Genomic DNA, 12,355 nt, shown 5'->3' on the forward strand with positions numbered 1-12,355 from the left:
GACAGCCAATTTTCAACAGAATTTTATAGATGCCATTCCAGCTAACCATGTCAAAGGTGTTTTGTAGGTCAACATATGCTACATAGAGAGGTGCCAGTCCACAACTTTTTTTTTTATTGCAACAAACACAATGTCAAGGACATGGCCAGCTCTGAACCCACACTGACTCTCAGGGTAGAGTTTCTCAGCAAGTCTTGAAGTCTTTTCAACAGGACACTTGCAAGCACCTTGCCGACCATGTTGAGCAAAGATATCCCTCGATAGTTGTTGCAGAATGCTCTGTCCCCTTTATTTTTATATAGAGTAATTATTTCAGATATTGTCTTAACCACATTTTTATCTCCATTCTCTTGAAGCATTAGAGACTGGTGACATGGATCTATTCCTATGAGCAGGGAACTTAGCTTGGACAGGAGCTCTCTAAACCGCCAAGGTACTGAGGGGAAGTGACCAAGAGAGTCTAGGTGCAGAGGTTTGATTCTGATAATGATTTAAAAACTTCAGAAGTGTAAGACTTTCAGAAATACATTCCCACTACTACTTGTGACGACCTCCTCCACTCAAAGTAGTGTATGTTTAAATCCTATTGAGAATAAAAAGGAGCTCTACCCTACACCTTTGGTTCTGAGTAGCGCTTTATAATGCACCTAGAGAATGTGATAGTGCACTGAAAACTCACAAGAAATAAATAACACAGTGCCTGTGTGATAGCTGTTTATTTTGTGCTTGAAATGGCAACAAATACTTGCTCAGCTGCAGAACAAGTTCAGCGCCTTTGTACGCCGGCAGTCCTCCTCCTTTGCCCGTGTAAGCATCAGGTGCAAGACAAGCTGGCTGAAGTTCATTAGTGTGATGGGATGTGCACTCCACATCAGCCCTGATAGGGTTAATGAGGGTCTGAGAGGCCATTTAGGTTATCTGTTGTCACCTGAGAGAAGGAGGACTACAGTTAATGGAGCGTGAAGCCCAACTGGGGAAGGGCTGGGCCAACACTGTACGGTCAGGAGGCTAAAAGCAGAAGGGAACTGCAGGAGTAGAAGTCTGCAGTCACTCTGTGGGAGGATGGAGACTGTCAGGGACCAGGAAGAAGTCCAGGGGGAGACTGAGCCCTGGGATTCTGCCTGGACTAAGGAGTCTAGCAAGAGGCTAGGCGGGGATGAGGTAGCCACAGAGTAGGCTCCTGTGTGAAACCCAGAAACAGGAAAGGGAAGAGAGAGAGGCTGGATAGGAAGGAACCCAGGGAAACAGGGACAGGGACTGAGCGGAACTGAATTGCTGGTTATAGCGGCCCTGGAATCTGGAGTAGAGGTGGGCCGGGATTCCCCTACCAGCCACTGAGAAAGTGGCACTGGACCTAGACTTGGAACCACTGGACAGCTTGTACAGTGGGACTTTTTACCCTGGGGGAGGGGGTCTATTTAATGACCCGGATGGAGGGCTGAGTTGCAAAGAATGTGCGTGTTGAGGTGTGTGTCACAGCATGAATAACTGATGGCAGACAGGGCGAGCGCTAATTCCCAAACCTAGCCACAAGGAGGTGCACGTGTGGTGGGTGGACCCCTTCACACTGAGCAAGGTCTGTTCATGTCTGCCTGCTTGTAGCATATGTCTTCCGCCTCTATCTTTGCATCAGGGCTGTATATGGGAGAAAAGAGGGCACGTGCGTGTGCCACAGCTTCTGTGTGAGCCTGATGGAAGAAACTGTCTCCTCTCCTTGCTTTATTTACACAGATTGGTGTAACTTACCAAAGTGCCCGTGATATGTTGGGGTTCAGTCAGATTTACATAGATCACGGTGTTTGGTATTGATGAAAGAGGAAGAGAAATTGACACGTAATGGAGAAGCCCTGAAACCATTCTTTTAAAATGTATGTAGTGTCTGCATCAAAGATAACGAAGTATTCTGTGGCTATTGAATTCATTAGATATGATAGTTGCTTTCAACCACAGTGACCCTCTGCTCATCTCATCCTCACTTCCCTTGTTGCTCTGTCTCCCACACCTCAGTCTGTCACACCCAGTAACTTCTGGACAAACAGCTCAGTTCCCCAAACGCTGCCTGACCTTGGCCAAAGAATTTCAGCACAAACATTATGCCCTTTCCCGCACCATGGACATGTGCTGTGCCATATGACACTAGCGTGTCTCCTCTGTGGCATCAATGCAGATATGTTGCAATTTGGTGACAGAGGACACAAGGTTTTCCTGGGATTTGGGTAGTGTTTTGGGGATTGGAATCCTTGCTATAAGAAATGGAGATGGGCAAGAAAATCAAGTGATGGGGGAGGGAGAAAGGCAGAGAGGGGGAGGGGGAAAGTAATAGAGAGAAATATCCCGGCTGGAAGCAACCTCCTAGTTAAAGAAAGATTCTTTGGCAGATCCCATTCTTACACCCAGCTTCCTAGGTTATAAAGGTAGCACCACCTCTTTGGAATGCCGGGGGGAGAACAGGAGCAGTGGAAGCATGTGACCGTAAGAAGCAGGCCAAGGAAAAGGAGAGCTAGTGAGGGAGAAATAGAACTCAGGAACAGGTTTGGGTGTTTGGATAACGAGGAGGGGACGCAGCAGGTGGTAACTGATGGTGGGAGGCAGAGGAAGAAAAGAAGGGCAGCTAGTCCAATAGAGAGAGGGGAGGAGTTGATGGAGACAGCATCAATACTCGGCCCCAGGAGGATACAGGATGGCACTAGGGGGACTATAAGGGAAATTAGAGACAGACAGGAGTTACGACTGCAGGGAACAGGGGATAGATTGGTAGATCGCACTGCCTCCAGGCAAAGGCAGGTTTATGTGATTGGAGACTCCTTACTGAGGAGGTTAGACAGGCCTGTGACCAGGGCGGACCCAGAAAACAGAAGGGTGTGCTGTCTGCCGGGCGCTAAGATACGGGATGTGGACCTGCGGTTGAAAAGGATCCTAAAAGGAGCAGGTAAGAACCCCTTGATCGTCCTTCACGTAGGAACGAATGACACGGCTAGGTTCTCGCTAGAGAGAATCAAGGGAGATTATGCCAGGCTGGGGAAGACGCTTAAGGAAGTTGAGGCTCAGATTATCTTCAGTGGGATTCTGCCTGTTCCTAGAGAAGGACAGCAAAGGGCAGACAGAATTGTGAGGATAAATAGCTGGCTAAGGGAGTGGTGCTATAAGGAGGGCTTTGGGATGTATGGCCACTGGGAGGCTTTCAGGGACAGACAGCTGTTCTCACGGGATGGACTTCACCTGAGTAGGGAAGGAAATAGACTTCTGGGAGGGAGGCTGGCTCATCTCATCAAAAGGGCTTTAAACTAGGAAATTGGGGGAGACGGTTGGGAGATGTCCAGTTAATCTCCACGCCAGATTCCAACACTGAAAAGGAGGGTGAAGAGATAATCACAGATATAGGTAGGGGTAGGGGATTGGACATGAGAAGGAGGGGGCAGTTGGACAGTACGGGGTCCGTACCAAATTGCATAACTAATGGGAGAAAGGATAGACAGCATACGGTAAGATGTTTATACACCAATGCGAGAAGCCTAGGTAACAAAATGGAGGAATTGGAGCTCCTGGTCCAAAAAATGAAACCTGATATTGTAGGAATAACCGAAACGTGGTGGAACGGTAGTCATGACTGGAGTACAGGTATGGAAGGGTATGTGCTGTTTAGGAATGACCGGAACAAAGGTAAAGGTGGGGGAGTGGCATTGTATGTCAATAATGAGGTTAAATGTAAAGAAATAATAAGTGATGGAATGGATAAGACAGAGTCTGTCTGGGCAATAATTACACTGGGTAAAAGAACTACTAGAGCCTCCCCTGAGATAGTGCTTGGGGTGTGCTATAGACCGCCAGGATCTAGCCTGGATGCGGACAGAGAACTATTTAATGTTTTTAGGGAAGTAAAAACTAATAAGAACTGTGTGATCATGGGGGACTTTAACTTCCCAGATATAGACTGGGGAACAAATGCTAGTAACAATAATAGGGCTCAGATGTTCCTAGACGTGCTAGCAGATGAATTCCTTCATCAAGTAGTAACTGAACCGACGAGGGGGGATGCCATTTTAGATTTGGTGCTGGTGAGTAGTGAGGACCTCGTTGAGGAAATGGTTGTAGGTGACAACCTTGGCTCGAGTGACCATGAGCTAATTCGGTTTAAACTAAATGGAAGGATTAACAGAAATAAAACTGTGACTAAGGTTTACGATTTCAAAAAGGCCAACTTTAATAAATTAAGGCAACTACTTAGGGAAGTGCATTGGGCTAACATACTTCGGGATCTAAGGCAGATGATGCCTGGGATTATTTCAAGTTGAAGTTGCACGAGATGTCCGAGGCCTGTATCCCGAGAAAGGGAAAACGGTTAGTAGGCAGGAGATTTAGACCTAGCTGGATGAGCGGGCGTCTCAAAGGGGTGATTAAGAAAAAACAGAAAGCATACAAAGAATGGAAGAGGGGAGGGATCAGCAAGGAAACCTACCTTATTGAGGTTAGAGCATGTAGGGATGCAGTGAGAAAGGCCAAAAGCCGTGTAGAGTTGGACCTTGCGAGGGGAATTAAATCCAATAGTAAGAGGTTTTATAGCCATATAAATAGGAAGAAAACAAAGAAAGAGGAAGTGGGACCACTGAAGAATGTAGATGGAGTGGAGATTAAGGATAATCTAGGCATGGCACAATATCTAAATGAATATTTTGCGTCGGTCTTTAATAAGGCTAATGAAGGGCTTAGAAATAGAGTGAGCAGGACAGAGGGGAATAAAAGAGGGGGGATTGACATTACAGCATCAGAGGTGGAAGCCAAACTTGACCAGCTAAACGGGACTAAATCGGGCGGACCGGATGATCTTCATCCTAGAATATTGAAGGAACTGGCACGAGAAATTGCAAGCCCCTTAACGATAATTTTTAATGAATCTGTAAACTCGGGGGTGGTACCGTTGGACTGGAAAATAGCTAATGTGGTTCCTATTTTCAAGAAGGGGAAAAAAAGTGACCCGGGTAACTACAGGCCTGTTAGTTTAACATCTGTAGTATGCAAGGTCTTGGAAAAAATTTTGAAGGAGAAAGTAGTTAAGGACCTTGAGGCGAATGGCAATTGGGACAAATTACAACATGGGTTTACGAAAGGCAGATCGTGCCAAACCAACCTGATCTCCTTCTTTGAGAAAGTAACAGACCTTCTAGATAAAGGAAATGCGGTAGATCTAATATACCTCGATTTTAGTAAAGCGTTTGATACTGTGCCGCATGAGGAATTATTGGTTAAATTGGAAAAAATGGGGATCGATATGAAAATCCAGAGGTGGATAAAGAACTGGTTAAAGGGTAGACTACAGCGGGTAGTACTGAAAGGTGAACTGTCAGGTTGGAGGGAGGTCACCAGTGGGGTTCCTCAAGGTTCGGTTTTGGGTCCGATTATATTTAATCTATTTATTACTGACCTCGGAACCGAATGTAGGAGTGGGCTGATAAAGTTTGCGGATGACACAAAGTTGGGAGGTATTGCCAATTCGGAGAAGGATCGGGATATTCTGCAGGGAGACTTGGATGACCTTGTAAATCGGAGTAATAATAATAGGATGAGATATAATAGTGAGAAGTGTAAGGTGATGCATTTAGGGATGACTAACAAGAATTTTAGTTATAAGCTGGGGACGCATAGGTTGGAAGTGAGGGAGGAGGAGAAGGACCTCGGAGTCCTGGTTGATCGCAGGATGACTATGAGTCGGCAATGTGACGAGGCTGTGAAAAAAGCTAATGCGATCTTGGGATGCGTTAGGCGAGGTATTTCTAGTAGGGACAAGGAGGTGCTGCTTCCGTTATACAAGGCGCTGGTGAGACCTCATTTGGAGTACTGTGTGCAGTTCTGGTCTCCTATGTTTAAAAAGGACGAACTCAAACTGGAACGGGTACAGAGAAGGGCCACTAGGATGATCCGAGGAATGGAAAACCTTTCCTATGAAAGGAGACTCGAGGAGCTCGGTTTGTTTAGCCTAACCAAAAGAAGGCTGAGGGGGGATATGATTGCTCTCTTTAAATATATCAGAGGGATAAATACCAGGGAGGGAGAGGAATTATTTCAGCTCAGTACTAATGTGGACACGAGAACAAATGGATATAAACTGGCCGTGGGGAAGTTTAGGCTTGAAATTAGACGAAGGTTTCTAACCGTCAGAGGGGTGAAATTTTGGAACAGCCTTCCGAGGGAAACGGTGGGGGCGAAAGACCTCCCTGGCTTCAAGATTAGGCTAGATAAGTTCATGGAGGGAATGGTTTGATGGGATAACGTGATTTTAGTCAATTAGGCAATAACGTGCCATCGCTGGTAAAATGAGGGTCCGGCTGGAGATTCTTGCCTGTATGCTCGGGGTTCTACTGATCGCCATATTTGGGGTCGGAATTTTCCTCCAGGGTAGATTGGCAGAGGCCCTAGAGGTTTTTCGCCTTCCTCCGCAGCATAGGGCAGGGGTCGCAAGCTAGAGGATTCTCTGCGACTTGAAGTCTTTATATCACGATCTGGAGACTTCAACAGCTGAGTTAAGGGAAAGTGGGTGGGTCAGCTTTTGTGGCCTGCATCATGCGGGAGGTCAGACTAGATGACCACAATGGTCCCTTCTGACCTTAAAATCTATGAATCTATGAATCTTTCATACAGGGCCCATATTCTATAATTAGGATTATTATTAAAACTTTTTGGGGATTTTACAAAATACTTTAACTGTTACCCCTTGTCATGATTCCCCTCCGATTTACACAAAAGTGGGGAGTCAACTTAGTTTTTCCTGAGTTATAGTTCAGAATTCTCATTGCCGATTTGTGTACTATCCCTTTTTGTATGAGTAAATTGGTAAGAAAAGTCTGCATTAAAGTGTGTTAAATCTTTTAAAATGTATAGTCTGGAGGCCTTTTCCATTTAAAAGTAGTCAAGTCTAAATGGTCATGGAGAGCCTTGAGGGCCCTTAATGGCATTCTGACTGGAGGGGTGTAATTGAAGCCGAAGCACTTCTGTGCTTCATCCTCAAATCATTGTTATGAAATTGGGACTTGTTCCTTTTCCTCCCATGGAAAAAAAAAAGTGTGAAATGATTGCTTTTGCCAGCAAATGATGGTTTTTGGGGGAAATGATTAATACAACATGAAGGTCACATTTTATGTTTGGCGAGCTGTTTCAATTAACCAGAGAAGATGTATTCATGCATTGACAATTTCTTGCACATATTATTTGAATTATGACATCCTTGTCATGTGTAATAAAATGATAGCAATGTGATTTTTCTTCCATGGTTTGCTCAACATAAGTATTAATGTGTTTGGAGGCAGCAGGGGGATCTTTCTTCAAATATAAGCATGTGTTTTATATACACTGTCAATTCCTTGTCATTATCAGGTTATTAAATAAAATGTTGCTATATATTTTTTAACATTTAACCTAATCAGACTGAAATTAATAAAATCTTTTTGTTTTTAAATCTTTTTTTTAAAACTGTGTCCAGTTTTGTGCCTCCCACTACAGAAAGGGTATGGACAAATTGGAGAGAGTCCAGCAGAGGGCAATTAAAATGATGAGGGGACTGGGGCACATGACTTACGAGGAGAGGCTGAGGGAACTGGGCTTGTTTAGTCTGCAGAAGAGAAGAGTGAGGGGGGATTTGATAGCAGTCTTCAACTATCTGAAAGGGGGTTCCAAAGAGGATGGAGCTCGGCTGTTCTCAGTGGTGGCAAATGACTGAACAATGAGCAACGGTCTCAAGTTGCATTGGGGAAAGTCTAGGTTGGATACTAGGAAAAACTGTTTCACTAGGAGGGTGGTGAAGCACTGGAATGGGTTACCTAGGGAGGTGGTGGAATCTCCATCCTTAGAGGTTTTGAAGGCCTGGCTTGACAAAGCCCTGGCTGGGATGATTTAGTTGAGGTTGGTCCTGCTTTGAACAGGGGGTTGGACTAGATGACCTCCTGTGGTCTCTTCCAACCCTAATCTTCTGTGATAACTAATATATTTCCCAGAACTCTCATTAAACAGCTCTTTTATACGTGGTAGAGTGACTACAAAAAATCTCATACCAGAGTTTGAAATCATTATCCTATCAGCAAATGAGGATTCTTGGTTTCTCAGGATATAAATCTCCCATTTTTAGTGTAAATGGGCTTCCAATTATTGGAACTTAAAGCTCTCATAGGTCCAAGACTGAATATTATGGATTTGTACCTTAGGCCAATGTAATTTTAGGAAGAAATTCTACTTTGTGGGGAAGTGAGGAGACAGATTGGGGTAACTCTGTTAAGAAATCCTATTTGAACTAGGTGGTATTATGGAGAGTTATGGAATTATTGAAAATATAGCCCCTTTCCGAATTATGATGAACACTGAGCTACTGACAAATTGCTTTAGGTAACCCTCTGAGTCAGGTCAGTAAAAAACTAATTAGCTTTCTAAGGATTTGTCCGCTAGGCGAGGACAGACACCTTGAGGGGAATGGGATCTTAATTCAGGCTGGGAAAAGAAAAGATATACAAATTAACTTCATTCCAGCCACAGAATATCAAAGGGAGATTATGTATGCAATGGAAAATTTATGCATTTTGAGTTGGCAACTATGCAAATAAAAGCAACTCTTGAAATGATAGGTTACAGGAGATAGGAACCCAAACTGTCTGCCCAAGGAAGCAAATAAAATATTGTTTGCAGTTGGTCACAGAAGAGCCTGTAAGTAATAAAAGCAAACAGCTTACTCTCCAAATGTTAATTCAAAAGATGCTTGTATGGCTACATTATTTTAACCTGAAGAGCATAATGGATAGACATCCATCCTACTTTCAGAGATGAAAGCTCACTGACCTCACAGGCTGACACTCCAAGTCTGGTGCTGAAAGTTATCAAGGATTCTGGCAGCCTGAAAGAGAGAACGCTCATGGTACAAGCATCATATTTACTGATTTTATTTCTGTAACTTCAGGTAAGAGGGCTGTTGAGGATGACGGTACATATGGTATAGTTTAGCTATGATATCGTTGTTGATCTTCTGATTTTTCAAATAACCTTGGTTTTATTTAGCATGCTTTTTTAGTCTTAGCCTGTTTCTGGGATAATTCGTAATATTCTGTCCTTAAGGATGATTAAAAAAAAAAATCTCTGGGGATTGTACCTGTGCTGTGGCACTCAGTCAAAGGTGATACCTTATAGGTGTTATCGAAAGGTGGCGTGAAATTGGTAAGTTGCATAGGGAATGCCTGAGAAGCAGGAGTGATGGGAATAGCGGACTGAAAGTAACCGAGGATATATGTTTGTGGCAGGCTGTTCTTTTGAAAAAATAAGGCTCTTTGAGGCTGGTCTGAGGTCTGGAATGTTGGTAGTAATCCCAGAGGAGAGGGTTTAGTGGTCAAGAGCATGGTTATGTGGTCAAAAGGGCATGATGATTTCAGTTCATCACTTGGGATCTGTAACTTCATGTAGATATTTCCAAACAAGTCTCTGTGTATGGAATGTATAGAATGAACTAAACACGTAAGTGTATTGAGGGGTGCAGGTTTGTATCATCATGCATTTTTGGAAGACTATTTAAGGATGTGCTACCCACACAGGTGTTAAGGGGTGTGTGTCTAAATTTATTACTGTTATAAAGTAATATTGGAATGCAGCCTTAGAGGTATGTTCTCATATGCCCTATAGTTATCTTTAAAATAAAAAGCTTTTGAATGTGTTTCTCTAGCACCACAGTTCAGTTGTGCTGACACATCAGTGTAAGAGGATCTTATTTTCCAATAGCAGAGTTAGTCTTCCAGCTCTTCATTTTTGGGTAGGAGAGGGAGGTGGAGGGCAGGAAGGTCTCAAATATTATTTCAGACTCCTAAAGACTTCTAGTGAATCCACCTATCGAGGTCTGTTACAGGAGTGTGTGGTGAAGTTCTGTGGCCTGCGATATGCAATAGCTCAGACTAGGTGATCATGATGGTCCTGTCTGGTCTTAGTCTATGAGTCTGATTGTTTGGATAGTTCCTGAGAATCTGTCAGTGCTATCTTGTCTTACCTGGACTTCATGATGTTCTGAATTAAAAAAAAAAAACCAATCTCCTGCCTTCATGCCCTTTGGGGAGAAGGCAGAGAGGAAAGAGAGAGCTTGTCACTTAGAGGAAAGTGCACTGACAGCAAATCTAAGGACCATGTGTTCTAGTAGTCTCAGCTCTTGCACTGACTATTTATATTTAGTACTCTTCACAGTATTTATAATCCAGGCTTCACACTCCTGCACTAGGAAAAGCACCTGCCACTCACCCATTTTGCAAGTAAGATAACTGATGAGAGCTTGCACAAGGTCACCCCAAGCAAAGCTGAAACTAGAACCCAGATTTCCAACATGAGAACTCTTTCCCACTCTGTCACACTGCCTTTAAGAAGAATTATGCTAAATTAGGTGCGTGTGTGTAGCCTACACTAACTTAGTGTGGCTCAGTGTCCCTAGTGGCTAGGGAACATATAGAGGTTTATGATTCTGCTATTGCCATCATGCTAGGAGACCTAGTTCTTTAGCTCACGTGGCAGACTCATGATTTTGCATCCAGAGTTCATGGTCTGGTCCCTGCAGATGACCTATAGTGGGGAGATGTTGCATTTGCCTATGTTGTGTCCACATTCTGGTCCCAGAGAACCAGGAATCCTGATGCCCAACGATCCTCTTCTGTGTCTCAAATAGTTGTGTAACCCACTCGCAAAGTGTGTTGCATCTCTTTGTATGGGCTGGTGCATGTAGGCTAACAGCATTAGAGCTGTGTGAAGAACTGATTTTTCATTTCACTGGCAGTTCTGGAAAATTGAAGACACATCTTTATTTTAGGTTGAATGAAACATTTTTCCCTAGAATTTTTTTTCTTATTCAGCCAAAACAATGTGGCAAAAGTAACATTAATTTAAATAACCTTTTATGTCACCAAATCTGCATTTTTCGCTGAAAAAGTTTTGGATGAAAAACTTTGCCCAGCACCTAACAATATGCTTCCCCCCTGCTGGTTACTCTTATAGCTGAAGTGGAAGGGGCCTGGGCTCGGGCTCTAAACATTGCAGGTACAGACTCTGCTGATGACCCATGTGAAATATAAAGATGTGAAATATATAAAAGTTAGCATAAGCCACCTGAAAGAATTTTAATTTTTTGAATGATTTGTATATTTTGAGTTTTGGTTAATGGGAGCTGTTGCTTCAAAACCAGGGTGTGGCACCTTATTTTAGAGTGTGTTTGAGAGTGTGTGTGGAGTGGAAAATCCTGCCTGTGTAAATGTTAACAAGTTCAGAACTTAATTTAATAAGCTTCTAATTTTAGAAAGAGAGTTCCTCTCAAAGGCGTGTAACTATTGGCCTGTACCAGCCGTAGGGCAGACAGAGCCTTTCATCCATAGGACACCAGTTAGAATTCAGCCAAATCCTACAGGGGTCAAAATTTGTTCCCATGTAATAGATGTTTGGCGGTCTCATACAAAATGAGTTTGAAGGGTTCCAGCTCCCACCTCACAATCTCATCACAAAGCTTTACACTAGATTGTAAATCCTTCTGGGGAAGGGGCATTCTCTTATTATATGTTTGTCCTGTACCTAGCACAGTGGAGTTCTGAGATCTGTTGGGTCCTCTAGTCAGAGCTCTTGCACCAGGGTCAAAATTATGTCACCCATGGATACAGTGGCGTTGGAACAGTTTGTATAGTGGGGGTGCTAAGAGCCATTGAATCAAACTGTAAACCCTGTATATGATGGAAACCATTTCAAACAAGGGGTGTGGCAGCACCCCTAGTTCCAGCACCCCTGCATGCATAAATTGGCAAAAGTTAGCAAACATGTTGGAAGTGGGCAGGGGAGTTCAAAAATCAGAAAAGAAAACTAAAAACGTAATTTAATCTCTTTAAAAATACGTATTTTTGGCCAATCTCATGATTTTTTTTTTGGTGTCAAACTCATGATTTTGAGGTTGGCAATATCGTAGTTTAGGCCTGGATGTTTTGTGGTACTGGTTTGGCTTGTCCTCCTGTGACTGGTCGACTAATTTCCTCTTTCTGTAATCAGAATAACAGAACAGGTGCGAGATTGCCTACTAAATTATTCTGCATAAAGCCCAGCACTTCTTAGTACCATTTGTGAGAAATTCTGAACTTTCCTTTCTATAAGACAAGGAGGCTTTTTCTTTGTAAGTAAAACCGTTTCTAGTACTGCCACGAGCAACATGACTTTTCTCCGGTTTAAAAAAAAAGAAAGAGAAAGAAATACATTGTTTCAGATTTTCAGGTTAATGCACTTTTCTTTTTTCCTGATGAAACTGAAGCATAATTTTGGCCGCCCAGGAGGGAAAAGAATTTTTTTACTTTGAAAAGAGGAAGTGAGCTTGATTCCGACAATG

The sequence above is a fragment of the Emys orbicularis genome, chromosome 7, assembly GCF_028017835.1.
Source record: "Emys orbicularis isolate rEmyOrb1 chromosome 7, rEmyOrb1.hap1, whole genome shotgun sequence".
Lineage (NCBI taxonomy): Eukaryota > Metazoa > Chordata > Testudines > Emydidae > Emys > Emys orbicularis.